Source organism: Aedes albopictus, chromosome 2 (assembly GCF_035046485.1).
Source record: "Aedes albopictus strain Foshan chromosome 2, AalbF5, whole genome shotgun sequence".
NCBI classification, from domain to species: domain Eukaryota; kingdom Metazoa; phylum Arthropoda; class Insecta; order Diptera; family Culicidae; genus Aedes; species Aedes albopictus.
This window is the reverse complement of record NC_085137.1, coordinates 465310763-465328272: the sequence shown is the minus strand read 5'-3', so window position 1 is coordinate 465328272 and position 17510 is coordinate 465310763. Positions and strand designations below refer to the sequence as shown.

At 40.6% G+C, this 17510-nt stretch overlaps 1 protein-coding gene and 1 long non-coding RNA gene across 2 annotated transcripts in view; one reads left to right on the top strand and one right to left on the bottom strand.

Moving 5' to 3' along the window:
* Positions 1-17510, bottom strand: part of LOC109418868 (uncharacterized) — a 515512-nt gene that overhangs the window by 155935 nt on the left and 342067 nt on the right. The window lies entirely within an intron of this gene.
* On the top strand, positions 5630-7434 carry LOC134288624 (uncharacterized). The gene is made up of 2 exons (XR_009998068.1): positions 5630-6505; positions 6791-7434. It is a non-coding gene; the product is annotated as an uncharacterized LOC134288624 (long non-coding RNA).

Sequence of the window (17510 nt, the reverse complement as noted above, 5' to 3'; positions counted from 1 at the left end):
GGAAATTCCTGGAGCAATTTCTTGGAAATTCCTGGAGGAATTTCTTGGAAATTCCTGGAGGAATTTCTTAGAAATTCCCGGAGAAATTTCTTGGAAATTCCTGGAGGAATTTCTTGGAAATTCCTGGAGGAATTTCTTGGAAATTCCTGGAGGAATTTCTTGAAAATTTCTGGAAGAATTTCTTGGAAGTCCTTCCTAGAACAAATTTTTAGAAATTCCTGGAAGAATTTTTTGGAAATTCCTGGAGGAATGTCTTGGAATTTTCCGGAGGATTTTTTTGTAAATCCCTGGAGGCATTTCTTGGCAATTCCTGGAGGAATTTCTTGGAAATTTCTGGAGGAGTTTCTTGGAAATTCTTGAACGAATTTCTTGGAAATTACTGAAGAAATTTCTTGAAAATTTCTGGAAGAATTTCCTGGAAATTTCTGGAGGAATTTCTTGGAAATTCCTGGAGGAATTTCTTGGAAATTCCTGGAGGAATTTCTTGGAAATTCCTGGAGGAATTTCTTGGAAATTCCTGGAGGAATTTCTTGAAAATTCCTGGAGGAATTTCTTGGAAATTCCTGGAGGAATTTCTTGGAAATTCCTGGAGGAATTTCTTGGAAATTCCTGGAGGAAATTCTAGGAAATTCCTGGAGGAATTTCTTGGAAATTCCTGGAGGAATTTTTTGAAAATTCCTGGAGGAATTTCTTGGAAATTCCTGGAGGAATTTCTTGGAAATTCCTGGAGGATTTTTTTTGGACATTCCTGGAGGAATTTCTTGGAAATTCCTGGAGGAATTTTTTGGCAATTCCTGGAGGAGTTTCTTTGAAATTCCAGGAGGAATTTCTTTGAAATTCCTGGAGGAATTTCTTGGAAATTCCTGGAGGAATTTCTTGGAAATTCCTGGAGGAATTTCTTGGAAATTCCTGGAGGAATTTCTTGGAAATTCCTTGAGGAATTTCTTGGAAATTCCTGGAGGAATTTCTTGGAAATTCCTGGAGGAATTTCTTGGAAATTCCTGGAGGAATTTCTTGGAAATTCCTGGAGGAATTTCTTGGAAATTCCTGGGGGAATTTCTTGGAAATTCCTGGAGGAATTTCTTGGAAATTCCTGGAGGAATTTCTTGGAAATTCCTGGAGGAATTTCTTGGAAATTCCTGGAGGAATTTCTTGGAAATTCCTGGAGGAATTTCTTGGAAATTCCTGGAGGAATTTCTTGGAAATTCCTGGAGGAATTTCTTGGAAATTCCTGGAGGAATTTCTTGGAAATTCCTGGAGGAATTTCTTGGAAATTCCTGGAGGAATTTCTTGGAAATTCCTGGAGGAATTTCTTGGAAATTCCTGGAGGAATTTCTTGGAAATTCCTGGAGGAATTTCTTGGAAATTCCTGGAGGAATTTCTTGGAAATTCCTGGAGGAATTTCTTGGAAATTCCTGGAGGAATTTCTTGGAAATTCCTGGAGGAATTTCTTGGAAATTCCTGGAGGAATTTCTTGGAAATTCCTGGAGGAATTTCTTGGAAATTCCTGGAGGAATTTCTTGGAAATTCCTGGAGGAATTTCTTGGAAATTCCTGGAGGAATTTCTTGGAAATTCCTGGAGGAATTTCTTGGAAATTCCTGGAGGAATTTCTTGGAAATTCCTGGAGGAATTTCTTGGAAAGTCCTGGAATTCCTGGATTGATTCCTGGGGAATTCCTGGAGGAATTTCCGGGGAATTCCTGGAGGAATTTCCGGGGAATTCCTGGAGGAATTTCCGGGGAATTCCTGGAGGAATTTCCGGGGAATTCCTGGAGGAATTTCCGGGGAATTCCTGGAGGAATTTCCGGGGAATTCCTGGAGGAATTTCCGGGGAATTCCTGGAGGAATTTCCGGGGAATTCCTGGAGGAATTTCCGGGGAATTCCTGGATGAATTTCCGGGGAATTCCTGGAGGAATTTCCGGGGAATTCCTGGAGGAATTTCCGGGGAATTCCTCTAGGAATTTCCGAGGAATTCCTGGAGGAATTTCCGGGGAATTTCCGGGGAATTCCTGGAGGAATTTTCGGGGAATTCCTGGAGGAATTTTCGGGGGAATTCCTGGAGGAATTCCCGGGAAATTCCTGGAGGAATTTCCGGGGAATTCCTGGAGGAATTTCCGGGGAATTCCTGGAGGAATTTCCGGGGAATTCCTGGAGGAATTTCCGGGGAATTCCTGGAGGAATTTCCGGGGAATTCCTGGAGGAATTTCCGGGGAATTCCTGGAGGAATTTCCGGGGAATTCCTGGAGGAATTTCCGGGGAATTCCTGGAGGAATTTCCGGGGAATTCCTGGAGGAATTTCCGGGGAATTCCTGGAGGAATTTCCGGGGAATTCCTGGAGGAATTTCCGGGGAATTCCTGGAGGAATTTCCGGGGAATTCCTGGAGGAATTTCCGGGGAATTCCTGGAGGAATTTCCGGGGAATTCCTGGAGGAATTTCCGGGGAATTCCTGGAGGAATTTCCGGGGAATTCCTGGAGGAATTTCCGGGGAATTCCTGGAGGAATTTCCGGGGAATTCTTGGAGGAATTTTCTGGGAATTCCTGGAGGAATTTCCGGGGAATTCCTGGAGGAATTTCCGGGGAATTCCTGGAGGAATTTCCGGGGAATTCCTGGAGGAATTTCCGGGGAATTCCTGGGGGAATTTCCGGGGAATTCCTGGAGGAATTTCCGGGGAATTCCTGGAGGAATTTCCGGGGAATTCCTGGAGGAATTTCCGGGGAATTCCTGGAGGAATTTCCGGGGAATTCCTGGATGAATTTCCGGGGAATTCCTGGAGGAATTTCCGGGGAATTCCTGGAGGAATTTCCGAGGAATTCCTGGAGGAATTTACGGGGAATTCCTGGAGGAATTTCCGTGAAATTCTTGAAGGAATTCCCGGGGAATTCCTGGAGGAATTTCCTGGGAATTCCTGCAGGAATTTCCTGGGAATTCCTGCAGGAATTTCCGGAGAATTCCTGGAGCAATTTTCGGGGAATTCCTGGAGCAATTTCCGGGGAATTCCTAGAGGAATTTCCGGGAAGTTTCTTGCAGAATTCGGGGAATTCCTGGAGAAATTTCTGGGGATCTCCAGGAGGAATGTCTGGGTAATTCCTGGAAGAATTTCCAGAAAATTCCAGGAGGTATTTCCAGAAAATTGCTCCAGGAATTTCCGGGGAATTTCTTGAGCAATTCTCTGGGAACTTCCGGAGGAATTTCCGGGGAATTCCTGGAGGAATTTCCGGGGAATTCATGGAAGAATTAACGAGAAATTCCTGGGGGAATTTCCGGGGAACTCTTGAATTTCTGAGGAATTCCTGTAGGAATTTCTGGGGAATTCCTGAAGGATATTCTGAAGTATTCCTGGAGAAATTTCCGAAGAATTTCTGGAGGAATTTCCGGAGGAATTCACGGAGAAATTTCCGGAGGAATTCATGGAGAAAATTCCGGAGGAGTTCATGGAGGAATTCATGAAGGAATTTCTGGAGCAATTGCTGGAGGAATTACCGGAGCAACTTCTGGAGGACTTTCCAAGGAATAATTGGAGGAATTTTCGGAGGAATTCCTGGAGTATTCCCGAAGCAGTTCCTGGAGGAATTTCCGGAGGAATTCCTGGAGAAATTGCCGTGGATTTCTTGGAGGAATCGGGGTAATTGCTGGAAGAATTTGTGGAGAATTTCTGAAGGAATCACTGGAGAATTCCTGAAGGAATTTCTGGGGAATTCCTGGAGGAATTTTCGGGGAATTTCTGGAGGAATTTCCGGAGAATTTCTAGAGGAATTTCCGTGGAATTCCTGGAGAAATTTCTGGTGAAAATCGGAAGAGTTCCTGGAGGAATTTTCGGAGGAACTCCTGGAGAAATTTCCGAGGAATTCTTGGTGGAATTTTTGAGGAACCCTTGGAAAAATGTCCGACAAATGGACGAAGGAATTCCTGGGCAGTTTCTGGAGGAATTCCTGTGAAAGCTCTGGGGGAATTCCTGGAGGAATGCTTGGAAAATTTCCGAGAAAGTTTCCGGGGAATTTCTGCAGGTATTTCCCAGAAATTCCAGGAGGAATTTCCGAGGTATTCTAGGAGGAATTTCCTAGGAATTCCAGGATAAATTTCCGAGGAATTCAAGGAAGAATTTCCGAGGAGTTCCTGGAGGAATTTCCGAAGAATTCCTGAAGAATTCCGAGGAATTCCAGGAGGAATTTCCAAGGAATTCCTGGAGGACATTCCGTGGAATTTCTGGAGGAATTTATTAGGACTTCCTAGAGAAATTTTCGGGAAATTCCTGGAGGAATTTCTTGGAAATTCCTGGAGGAATTTCTTGGAAATTCCTGGAGGAATTTCTTGGAAATTCCTGGAGGAATTTCTTGGAAATTCCTGGAGGTATTTCTTGGAAATTCCTGGAGGTATTTCTTGGAAATTCCTGGAGGTATTTCTTGAAAATTCCTGGTGGTATTTCTTGGAAATTCCTGGTGGTATTTCTTGGAAATTCCTGGAGAAATTTCTTGGAAATTCCTGGAGAAATTTCTTGGAAATTCCTGGAGGAATTTCTTGGAAATTCCTGGAGGAATTTCTTGGAAATTCCTGGAGGAATTTCTTGGAAATTCCTGGTGGAATTTCTTGGAAATTCCTGGAGGAATTTCCTGGAGAAATTTCTTGGAAATTCCTGGAAGAATTTCTTGGAAATTCCTGGAGGAATTTCTTCGAAATTCCTGGAGGAAGTTCTTGGAAATTCATGGAGGAATTTCTTGGAAATTCCAGGGGGAATTTCCATGAAATTCCAGGAGGAATTTCAGGGAAATTTCTGAGGCAATTTTTTAAAAATTCTGAGAGGAATTTCTGGGAACATCATGGACGAATTTACGGAAAAATCCCGGAGGAATTTCTGGGAATTTCCTGGACGAGTTTCTGTGAAATTCCTGGAGGAATTTCCGAGGAATTTATGGAGGAATTCCTGGAGGAATTTCTGGTAAATTTCTGGAGGAATTTCTTTTATATTACTGGAGGAAATTCTGGGAAATTTCTGGAGGAATTTTCGGGAAATTCCTGGAGGAATTTTCGGGAAATTCCTGGAAGAATTTCTGGTAAATTTCTGGAGGAATTTCTGGTATATTCCTGGAGGAAATTCTGGGAAATTCCTGGAGGAATTTTCGGGAAATTCCTGGAGGAAATTCTGGGAAATTCCTGGAGGAAATTCGAGGAAAGGAATTTCTCACAAATTCCTGCAGGAGTTTCCTAGAAATGAGGAATTTCTGAGAATTTCCAGGACGAATGTCTGTGAAATTCCTTGATGAATTTCTGAGTAATTCCAGGACGAATTTCAGGGAAATTCCTTCCTGGAGGAATTGGTGGGAAATTCCTGAAAGAATTCCTGGGAAATTTCTGGAGAAAGTTCTGGTTGAACCCTGGAGAACTTTCTGCGAAATTCCTGGAGAATTTCTTGAGAAATGCTGAGGAATTCCTGGTTGAAATCGTTCATGGAGGAATTTTCGTTGGAATTTCTAAATTATTGAATTCTTATCGTTATTTTTGGAAAAAATCATTAGAGAATCTCAGCAAGAGTTCCTGAATAAACCTTTGAATCAAATCCATGAGGAATTTTTGAAGTTATTTCTTAAGAAATGTTAAAAATAAAATTATTTCTATCTAGCTTTCACATTCAATCTAACCCTTATCAAAACGAACTTTCTTGTAAGCATGCTAAGACGTGTTTTCGTTACTACGATTGATTTTGGATGTCCCGTTCAGAAAGTTCAAACACATTTTCCTAAAAGAAAGAAAAGGACGAGAACTTCATCTACACCGAATGCCCCCAGTTTTCCCACGAAAAACAAAGTTTGCAATCCACCCATTTCACTTCGGAACCCCTGCCATAGGCCCCTCGCCATAAAAAAAAGCCCGGAACGGAGAATGTAAATTTTTCGGATATGAATTATGTTTCCATCCGTGCAGGAGACGTGAGTTGGTACTTTTATGTACCGAGCCGAGCCGAACGGGATGCATTAGAAAAATGAGTTTTGTTCGACGTGGAAGGGGGTACGGTACATGATGTAGCTCTCATAAATGTTTAAAATGTAGCTGCTCGATTTACTGGAAACTGCTGGCACATCTCGAATCAATCCTATTGCGCCTCCTCGTCGTTTTCGTCATCATCGTCGCCGGAACGGATGCTTTAAATGTTCGTTTGAAGTGAAGCAACCACAAAGAACCGGAGGAAAAATTATCTAAATTCGGTGCACAATGTTTGTTTAGGACCAACGTCGTACTTTTGGACCTGAGGCAGGAAAGAACGAAACAACAGATGGTCCGTTCGGTACGTCTATAGAATTCACAGTTTAAGAAACCTCAGACAACACCATTATTGAGGATCAATTCAAGGCGCACAACTCCCAGACTTCTCATTGGTTCTTTGAATACAAGGCAGCGAACTATAATGAGTAGTAACATGTGAAATCTGAGCAGCATGGTTCTCCGGCGAAACTAATAAGGCTAATATATCCTGATGTAAGTTTAGAATACATCCAGGATGACTAAGACGGTAAGTACATAGTTACCAGTAAAGGCAGAAGCAAACTTTATTTGTTGGTATGATGATAGAATGTTAAGGTTGTAGAAGTATTTCTGCTTCGCAGCTGTCCAAATATTTGGCAAACTCTAGATAAGGTACTGACACTTTTTTTAAACCTCTTCAAAAACCTTTTCCCCCAAAACGCCACCCCCAGCGAACGAATACCAAATTAAAATGTTGTCCCAAGTTTGTCTTTGTTATTGCGGTGAGAATGAATTCTGGGTTTCCGGTTTTCCGTTTTTTTCCTTCTTTCAGCTGGAATGTCATCTGTCGGTGTGCTTGCGGGTTTTCGACGAAATTCTGTGGAGTACGCCCCAGCTCCAACCAACGCAACGAGAGCGAGTGTAAATGTTTGCTTAGGAAATTAATGATGGACGAACGACGACGACGAGGCGAGCAAGATAACAACCAGCACAGCACACCCAAATGCATCATGGCATCATGATTCGGAGAGGAAATCGATCTCCGTCTCTTATTCAGAGAACCAGGCGACAACTACTGGAAACTGTTGAAAGTGTGAACAGGGAAGCGAAACGATACCATTACGACTAGTCAAATATGGAGCAACTGAGCAAAGTGAAAACTTTAAGTACACATGCAAAAACACTTTTCTAACGGCAAAGCTGACACTCATGGTAGAATTGCTTTCACAGGCTCCTCTCAGCCAGGCAGGCAGTCAACCGACCGACCCAAAGGAAAGATAAACTGTTTCTCGGGAAATGGCAAAGTTGGTTAAAGCTCTGATGAGTTTTGGAGCGGATACATTGGGAGTTGGATGATGATCCATTATGTTTTTGAAGGAGATGAGTCTATTTAAGTTTGAGAATGATTTTTTGGTAACTCAGAATGTGCTTTAAAAGTAAAAGTAGTTTTTAACATACTATATAGCAGACTCCACATATCAAGGTTGACTTTACTTCCTTCTTACTTGCTTTCAGTCACGAGCACCCACGGTGATGCAGAAAGCCGAATTGAAATATCTTGAGCGATTATCCGCCATCGTCTTGACTTGTAGTTAGGTTAAATTTCAGTCGACTTTCTTTATTTTCTAGTTCCAATCTAACGATTGCCTGCAGATTTCGTTTCCGCCCCTATGTGGAGTGTGGCCGATCCACCTCCACTTTTGCATCAGATTTTTTGTCGCTATCGGCTTTTGATGACATCGACGATGGAGCTCCACGTTTGAGGAGCTATACCGCGCTAAGGACACACGGAAGTTCTTCAAGAAGTTGAACCGCCGCCCGCACAGAGGCTTCGTGCCACAAGCCGACATTACGATGAGCACCTGGCGACGATGCAAGTACCGAAGGTGGCGTGGAAACAGATCTAGGAGTATGTGCACAGGACGAAAGACCTCCGGCCCTTGACCTCCAAGAGATTGAAGAGGAGGTTAGCCGGTTGAAAAACAACAAAGCCTCTGGAGCAGATCAACTACCAAGCGAATTACTAAAACACGGTTGAGAAGCACTGGTGAGAGCACTACACTGGGTCATTACCAAGATATGGGAGCAGGAAGTATTACCGGAGGAATGGATGCAAGTCAGGCCCGTGCACAGAAGTGGCGCCAAGGGAGGGGTTTTCCCCGATTTTGGCAAAAGGCGGAGGGGCGCCTAGTGTATTAAGCGTCGGTAATGGGGAGGGTTTAACACCCAAAACCCCCCCCTTGTGCACGGGCTTGATGCAAGTGTCGTGTGCACCAACTACAAAAAGAGTGACAAGTTGGATTGCGGGAACTACCGCGCGATCACACTACTGTGCGCAGCCTACAAGATACTCTCTCAAATTTTATGCCGCCGTCTATCACCGATTGCAAGAGAGTTCGTGGGGCAATATCAGGCTGGACTTATGGGTGAACACGCTTCAACGGACCAGATGTTCGCCATCCGCCAGGTGTTGCAGAAATGCCGCGAATACAACGTGCCCACACATCACTTGTTCATGGATTTCAAATCGGCGTATGATACAATCGATCGAGAACAACTATGGCAGATTATGCACGAATACGGATTTCCGGATAAACTGATACGGTTGATCAAGGCGACGATGGATCGAGTGGTGTGCGTAGTTCGAGTATCAGGGACACTTTCCAGTCCCTTCGAATCTCGCAGAGGGTTACGGCAAGGTGATGGTCTTCGTACTTGCTGTTCAACATTGCTTAAGAAGGTGTAATAAGGAGAGCGGGGATAAACACGAGTGGGACGATTTTCACGAAGTCCGATCAGCTGCTTGGTTTCGATGATGATATTGATATTATTGCTCGTTAATTTGAGACGATGGCGGAAACGTACATCCGACTAAAGAGTGAAGCCAGGCGAATCGGATTAGTCATTAATGTGTGGAAGACAAAGTACATTATGGCAAAGGGCTCCAGGGAGGAATCACCGCGCTCGCCACCCCGAATTTATATCGATGGTGATGAAATCGAGGCGGTTGAAGATTTCGTGTACTTGGGCTCACTGATGACCGCCGACAACGACACCAGCAGAGAAATTCAGAGGCGCATTGTGGCAGGAAATCGTGCTTACTTTGGACTCCGCAGAACTTTAGTTCGCCGTAACACGAAGTTAACAATCTACAAAACGCTGATGAGACCGGTCTTCCTCTATGAGCACGAAACATGGACCCTACGTGCAGAGGACCAACGCGCCCTTGGAGTTTTCGAACGGAAGGTGTTGCGTACCATCTACGGCGGAGTGCAGATGGAAGACGGGACTTGAAGAAGGCGAATGAACCACGAGCTGCATCAGCTGCTGAGAGAACCAACCATCGTCCACACCGCGAAAATCGGGAGGCTAGAGTGGGCGGGTCACGTCATCAGGATGTCGGATAGCAACCCGACTAACATGGTTCTCGAGAGTCATCCGACCGGTACAAGAAGACGTGGAGCGCAGCGAGCTAGGTGGGTCGTCCAAGTGGAGGACGATCCCTACGCAGAGTGCGGAACTGGAGACAGCCATGGACCAAGTAGAATGGAGACGACTTCTATGTATTTCCAGCAGAGGACCCTCAGGCCTTAGTCTGACCGGTAAGGTATGGATTCCTTCAAAGATTATTTCCGGAACTGCTCCAGATATTTTTCTAAGGTCTCCTTCAGAATTTTCTTAGAAAATTTTCCAAAGGATTTTTCCACGAGTTTTTTTTTTCAGAAATTTTTCCTGGGATTCCTTAAGCAATTATTTAGAAAATTCCTTCAAATTCGGGCATGTAAGAATTTTCCCCAGGAGTATTATAAAAAATCTTTTAGAAATTTCTCTGAAGGTTTCTCTTAAAATTCTTCTAAAAATTTCTTCAAAAGATCCAATTCCAGATGATTGTTTTTTTTACAAAGATTTTAAGATTATTTCGGAGATTTATTCAAAATTTCTTCTTAGGGTTTTCTTTAGGAATGCTGATTTCTGGAGCAACATTTGAAAAGGGCATACAAGCATTGGTAAACAATGACTTCACACGTCGCTCCTGAGCCCCCCTCAGCTTATTCACAAAATCTAAGACCGTTATCAGATAGAGCAAACATCGATCTTTCGGATAACGGTGTTCATTTGCGTGGGCGGGCTGCTGTTATGCCCTACGGAGCGTTTTAGAAAAAAGACACAAGACCTCTTGGGCCCTTTTCAAATGTTGCTCCAGATTTGTCCAGGAACTCTTTCAGGAATTATTGTTGAAATTTAGCTTTGTTCAGGAATTATTTCAAAAGTTTCCTCCAGGTCTTTTTCCATGTATTTAGAGATTCCCTCGGACATTTAATAATAATTCCCAAAAAAAAAACATCCCAAGAGATTCTGAAAGTTCCTTCAGTGGTTTCGCCAGAACTTGTGCCATAGATTTCTGAATAAACAACCTTATTTCTTTCATATTTTTTGCGGTGATTTATCACAAACAGTGAAGAGATTTGTCAGACAAAAGAGGCACAAAACAAGCAACAAAGAAGACGCGGCGATTAGTCTTTATCCCAACTGGTAACAGATAATGACATGATCTCGAATTTTTTTGTTGCAGACAAAACGGAAGCTGAATTTGTTGCGCACTTTTCAACTCGTGAATAATCAATTATTCACAATTATTCGAAATTTCTTGATGATACATATTCAGCAGCGTTGCAGTGTTTACCGACTGGAAGTTACCGCTCGAAAATCACAATGCAAGGCATAACAATCTGTAAACTCGTGGTGCACGATCTTTGTCCTATTCTGCTCAAGATGGGACAAACCTATGTCGCATTGGGTAAAATGTCGCAACAAATTCAGGTTGCGGCATTGTCTTTATTGTTGCGCGATGGTTGAATTTCTTAAAAAGAAGTTCTTCACAGAGTTTTCCAAAATGTTGTTTTGTTTCTGCAGGATTTCATTCAGAAGTTTTTCCTTCAGGAATTTTCATGTAATCAATCCATGAAGAAATTGTATTTGCCCTGAGGATGAATGAATAAACATCCGAAACGTCGGTTTTTACCCTAACCATTTGTTTTTAAATAAACTCGAAGACCGATATAGCGCCAAAAAATCCCATAAACTATCAACACGGTCGGAAATCAACCAATATTCTTCTATGAATTCCTCCAGAGTAATCTCCAGGAGTTCTAAGGATCCCTTCAAAAATTCCTCCAGGGAATCCTCAGAAATTTATTGACGGATTTATACAATGATTCTACAGTGCCTTTGTCTGCAATTGTATTGCAGGAGTTTTGACAGACATTTAAAAGAGATTCATAAATTGAGGAATTTATCCACGGGTTTCTGCAGAAATCCTTCCAGAAATATCTTCAACAGTTACTTTCAGTGTTCCTCAATAGGTTTCTTATGTTTTTTTTTCTCTAGGAATTAAGAAAGTATCTTAAGGAGTTTCTTCAGGTACTTTCCCAGGAATTGATTCAGAAAGTTATCAAGAATTTTGGATAGATAAAATTCAAAGTTATAACAAGGAGTTTTTTTAAGAAGGGATTTTTTGATGAATTTCTGTAACACTCCATAAAAGAACTGTTGAAGAAATCCCGCACTAAAATTTCCTTAAACTCAGAAGAAGTCTCATAAGATACTTTTTGGAGAATTCCTGATGGAATATCAGAAGAAATCCGAGCGGGAATTAATGAAAGAATCTGTGAAGATATTTTGAAGAAATCTCAAGTAAAATTTCTGTAATAATCTAATAAAAAACTTTCTTATTAACCTCTAGAGGAATATCTGATCAAACTCTTGGGACCAGGGTTCCTAATTCTTATTTGTCGATTACATTGTGTGAAAAATGTAGTATTGTCCTAGTATTTCGAGTAAAATAAAATATGTGTGTAATATAAACATCACCAGTAAACGGTTTCAGGCGTAAAATTGTCTGGAGAATCCCCACATATTTTGAGTTGTGCATCAAATTAGCTCCATAACTCGTAAGGAAATAATGAGTGGTATGCTAAGAGGGGTTTCTTTAGTGGATGATGATACAAGGAATATATTAGAAGGGATTACAGTGTTCACGCGAATGAAGTTATGCTCATTTTACCCTAATTCCCCACATATGTTGAGTTTTCATCATAACTCACAAGAAAATTTTGATGGTATTGGTATTGGTATGCTATGAACTGTTTATTTAGTGGATTATGTTACAAGGAATCGATTAGAAGTGATTACAGTGACCGCGTGAATGTAATTATGCTATGGTATCCATTAGTTTCTTGTGAGTCACCATACAAAACTCAATATATGTGGGTATAAAGGGTAGGACAACCAAAATAACAATCGCGTGGTCACTATATTAATTTCTAATCGATTCCTTATATCATAACTCACTAAAGAACTAGATCACAGCATACCGCCCAAAAGTTTCATGCGAGTTATATAGCCAATTTCATGCAAAATGCAATATATCTGGGGAATTAGGGTAAAATGAGCATTGCTTACATTCACGTGTTTATTGCAATTACTTCTAATCAATTCCTTGTAGCATAATTCACTAAAGGAACCCTCCATAGCATACCACCGTTTCTTATGAGTTATATAGCTCTATAGAGCTAATTTAATGCAAAACTCAATATATGTGGGAAATTAGGGTAAACTGAGCATAATTACATTCACGCGGTCACTGAAATCTTTTTTCATCGCTCCCGTGTATCATAATCCACTAAAAACACCTTCCTTGCATACCAGCCATGTTTTCTTACGATGTCATACAAAACTCAACATATGTGGAGAATTAGGGTAAAATGAGCATAACTACATTCGCACAGACACTGCAATCACTTCTAATCTGTTCCTTGTATCATCATCCACTAAAGAAACCCTTCATAGCATACCATTCACGATTTCCTTGCGAGTTAAACTCAATATATGTCGGGAATTAGGGTAGAATGAGCATTACTTTCGCGTGGTCACTGAAATTACTCCTCATCGATTTCTTGTATCATAATCCACTAAAAAAAGCTTGCTTAGCACACTACTTATAATTTTCTTTTGAGTTATGGAGCTGCTTTATGGCTAATTTCATATAAAACTCAATATATGTGGGGAATTAGTGTAAAATGAACATAATAACATTCATTCAAACATATCTAGTCGATTCCCTGTGTCATAATCCACTAAAGAAAGCCTTCTTAGCATACCACTCATAATTTTCTTGCGAGTAAGGAGCTTATTTCATACAAAACTCAATATATGTGGGGAATTAGAGCAAAATGAGTATAATTACATTCGCGTGGTCACTGCAATCAATTCTCATCAATTCCTTGTATCATAGTTCACTAGAAAGAGCCTTCTTAGCATACCACTCATAATTTCCTTGCGAGTTATGGACCTAATTTCATACAAAACTCAATATATGAGGGGAATTAGGGTAAAATAAGCATAAATACATTCATGCGGTCACTGCAATCACTTCAAATCGATTTTCTACATCTTAATCCTTCAGAAAAGTCCTTCAGGGCAAACCGCATTCATGTTTCATAAGTGTTTTAGAGCTAGTTTCATTTAAATGTCTATAAAAATTAGGAAATTAGGGCAAAATGAGCAGGATAATGATCCGTGCGGTCTGTTTGAACACTTCCATCCGATTCTCCAGACAATTTTACGCCTTAAACCGTTTTGTACGTTAGAAAAACTGGATGCGTTCGTTAAATACAGAATTTAGTGTAGGTTTGCACTGTTTTTTTCCCCACTGTGCATTGTGAGCTGTTTTATTTGTTGAACACTTTGTGTGAAAATGTGGTACTTTTGATGGTTTTTGAGTGAATCAAAAATTGAGTATAATAAAAACATCACTATTATTCTTCAAGTATGTCCCCCAAACTACTAGGAACAATTCAAGGCTAAAAAACTACATGCTATCGTTTTAAATTTAGTTTTGTTGACTGCTTTGTGTAAAAATTATGAAATTTTCGTAGTTTTCCAGGTAAAAGGAAATAAGAGTGTAATGAGCATACTTTCATTGTTCATCAAAAATGTCCGGTACAATTCTACGAACAATTTAAGACCCAAAAAAACTATATGTCATCGCTTTGATTTTTGATTTTTTGCTTATTTTATGTTAAAAATTGGGTATTTACAGTTTTTTCAATAAGGTAAAATATCAGTGTATTGAAAAATCACTAATTTTGCATAAATATGTTGACTCCGGCTGTACGCATGATTTAGAGTCGAAAAAAAAAACATATGTCAAAATGATGACAAAATTTTATTTTATTGTGTGCAAAAATTGCGATTTCATAAAAACTAGGAAGTTGCTTTTGCTTAATAACTTTGGGTAGACGCATCTGTTTTAAAATCTTTAAAATGGACGTTGTTCTTAAAACCTGTCCGGTTCCATTGCAAAAAAAAAATGTTTTGAAATCGGTTAAAAATGGCCGAGAAATGCCTTGCCAAAGTTGGATGTCCGACTTTTTTTGGACCCTTAGTAGTTCGCGGGAGTTTTTACCTCGTCTGTAGTTTAAGTGGTAAATGAGCTGCAGGAGCCATTTCTGAGAAAATATGTGGAGAAATATCTGGAGGGAATCCTGAAGGAATCTCTGTATAAACTGCTGGAGGAATTTCTTTGGGATATTCTGGGTGAATCCTTGAAGAAGCTCCTGGACACATTCTGTCAGGATTTTTAAATTGAATTCTTCGAAAAATATGTGGTGGACCTCCTGAGAAAATACCAGTACGAGTTCCTTAATGAATCTCTCGAAGATGATTGAAGGAGACAACTGAAAGAATGTAAAATGAAAAATAGAAAATGAAAAAATCTTTGAAAGAATTTCTGAAGTAATCCCTACAGACATTTATGAATGAAACTCTGGAGAAATTTTCGAAAGGTTTCACAAATGAATCCCTAGAACGATTTATTTATGAAGTACTCCCTGGCGGAGTTTCAGGAGGAACTTAAGAAAATCTAGATCTGGATAAATTTCTGGAAAAAAATAAAAGGAATCTTTGAAAGAAACCTTCTGAAAAAACCCATGGAGCAATTTTGAAAGCAATCCATAGAAGATTTCTTGATTGAATCCTTGGACAATTTTATTTAAAACTCATATAGAATTTGTGAAGAGATCTCCAGAGAAGTTTATTTTTTTAATGGTTTAGACAGACACGGACTAAGGAAAAGTTCTAAAAAGAGTAAGTGGAAGATATTCTAAAGAAATTTGTTGAAAAAATTTAGAAGGAATTCGAAGCTTTTGATTTTCTGAGGGAATCGCGGAATTCTCGTAAGAAATTTTGAAATAGCTCGTGGAGAAATTTCTGAGAAAACTCATAGAAGATTTTCTAGAGGATTTCTTGGAGAAATTTGTTGAGGATCTTCTTGAGGTAATCCTAAACGAAATTCTAGTGTAATTTCTAAAAAAACATCATGGCAGATGTTTTCAAAAAATAATTTCGCCTAGCTGGCCTCGAATACGTTTGTTTTGCTCGGGTTTATCGCCGGGGTCATATTGACCTCTCCGGATTCAAAGGGTTAAAGAAACCCGTGGAGCAATTCCGGAAGGAATCCAAGGTAGGTTTTATGCAAGAGTTCTTCAATTAATTTCTGGAGTAATCTCTGGAGAACTTTAGAAAAAATCTTAAGCAAACTAATAGCGTTGATAAGGAATCAGAGTACTTTCCAAGGGCATTCCTGGCAAAAAGTTTTAAATTTTCTGGAAAATTATCTAAATGATTCGCTTTAGGAATTTCTGAAGATATTTTTCACAGAAATCCATTCAGTTATATCCGAAGATATCCAGGAATTGTTTTCCAAATATATCCTCTAATGAATTTCTGAAGGTATCATAGCAAGAATTTCTTAAGCAACCTTTAGACGAATTCCAGAGAAATAGATAGTGAAATCACGCTGATGGAAGTTAGTTAAGGATGCCATCCACCAGCTCAAAAACAACAAGCGGCTGGTAAGGACGGTATCGCAGCAGAACTCATCAAGATGGGCCCGGACAAATTGGCCTCCTGTATGCACCGGTTAGTAGTCAAAATCTGGGAAACCGAACAGCTACCGGAGGAGTAGAAGGAAGGGATAGTCTGTCCCATCCACATGAAAGGCGACAAGTTGATGTGTGAGAACTTTCGAGCGACCACCATTTTGAATGCTGCCTATTAAGTGCTATCCCTTCCGTCATCGTCCGTCGTCTTTCACGTAAAGTGAATGAGTTCATGGGAAGTTACCAACACGAGCAGAATAAAATAACAAGAGAGTAACATATCAAGGTATTTATCTTAAATACTACCATACTTTGATATGCCCTTCATTAGGTGGTAATAAGAGGCAAAATAATAAAAACAAATACCAAAATTTCGTGTAAATAACACCTAGAAAATAACAAGTCTTGTTATTTCAATAATGAATGCATACCTTAAATTTCAAGTGCTGTATTTGTTATCCCAAAGTTATTAATTGACAAACTAATAGCATTTCTTGTCATTAAAGATTCATTTGTTCGATGACTTTATGATGTAATAGCAAATCTTGTTCTTCGATTATTTTCACTGCTAAACCAACACATACAACGTCAATACCACACTCTGCTCTAATACCTCCAACTGTTATTGTGATGTTCTCATAACATTTCATAGAATAACGTAGCAATAACAATTTTGGGTATTAGAGCACATGTTGCTCTTCGCATGGTATTTGTAAGGTATGCCCTTCTTCTCGGGAAGCAGGTTCCATCGACGGCCAGTCGACAACGGACCAGATCTTCACCGTACGGCAAATCCTCCAGAAATGCCTTGAATTCCAGGTCTCAACGCACCACCTGTTCATCGACTTTAAGGCGACAGTATCGACCGCACAGAGCTATGAAAATCATGGACGAGAACAGCTTTTCCGGGAAGCTGACCAGACTGATAAGAGCAATGATGGACGGTGTGCAAAACAGCGTAAGGATTACTGGTGAACTATCCAGTTCATTCGAATCTCGCCGGGGACTGTGACAAGGTGACGGACACTCATATCTGCTGTTCAATATCGCCCTGGAAGTTGTTATGCGATGAGCCGGGATCGATAGCCAGGGCAGGATGTTTACGAAATCTGGCCAATTTGTCTGTTTTGCAGATGACATGGATATTATTGTTAGAAGTTTTGGAACGGTGGCAGAACTGTTGACCCGTCTAAAACGAGTTAGATATATGGGTCAAAAACGAAGCTGACAGGGGAAGGCTAGACAGAAGTGTTACGATAGACGGGGAAACGTTCGAGGTGGTTGACGAATTGGTTGACTTCAAATTAAGACTCCCTTCCCCTTGTGGTTTTGGGTGATAAATCCCCTCCATCAACGACGCTTCATACACTACGCGTCCCTCCGCCTTTTGCCGAAATAGGGAAAACCTCATCCCTTCTATGCACGGGCAAATTATCTAAATTAGGATTAGAGGATCGTTATTAACCCTGCAGGACGCGTGCCGTTGTGAAAAGTACAACACTACCAAAAAACCTCGCTCGTCGTATGCAGCGCGAGCGCGGTGCTGTTTCAGGTGCTTGATGGCGCAAGTCCTGAAAGGTTAACGGCAGAAAACAACTTGAAACACGAAGA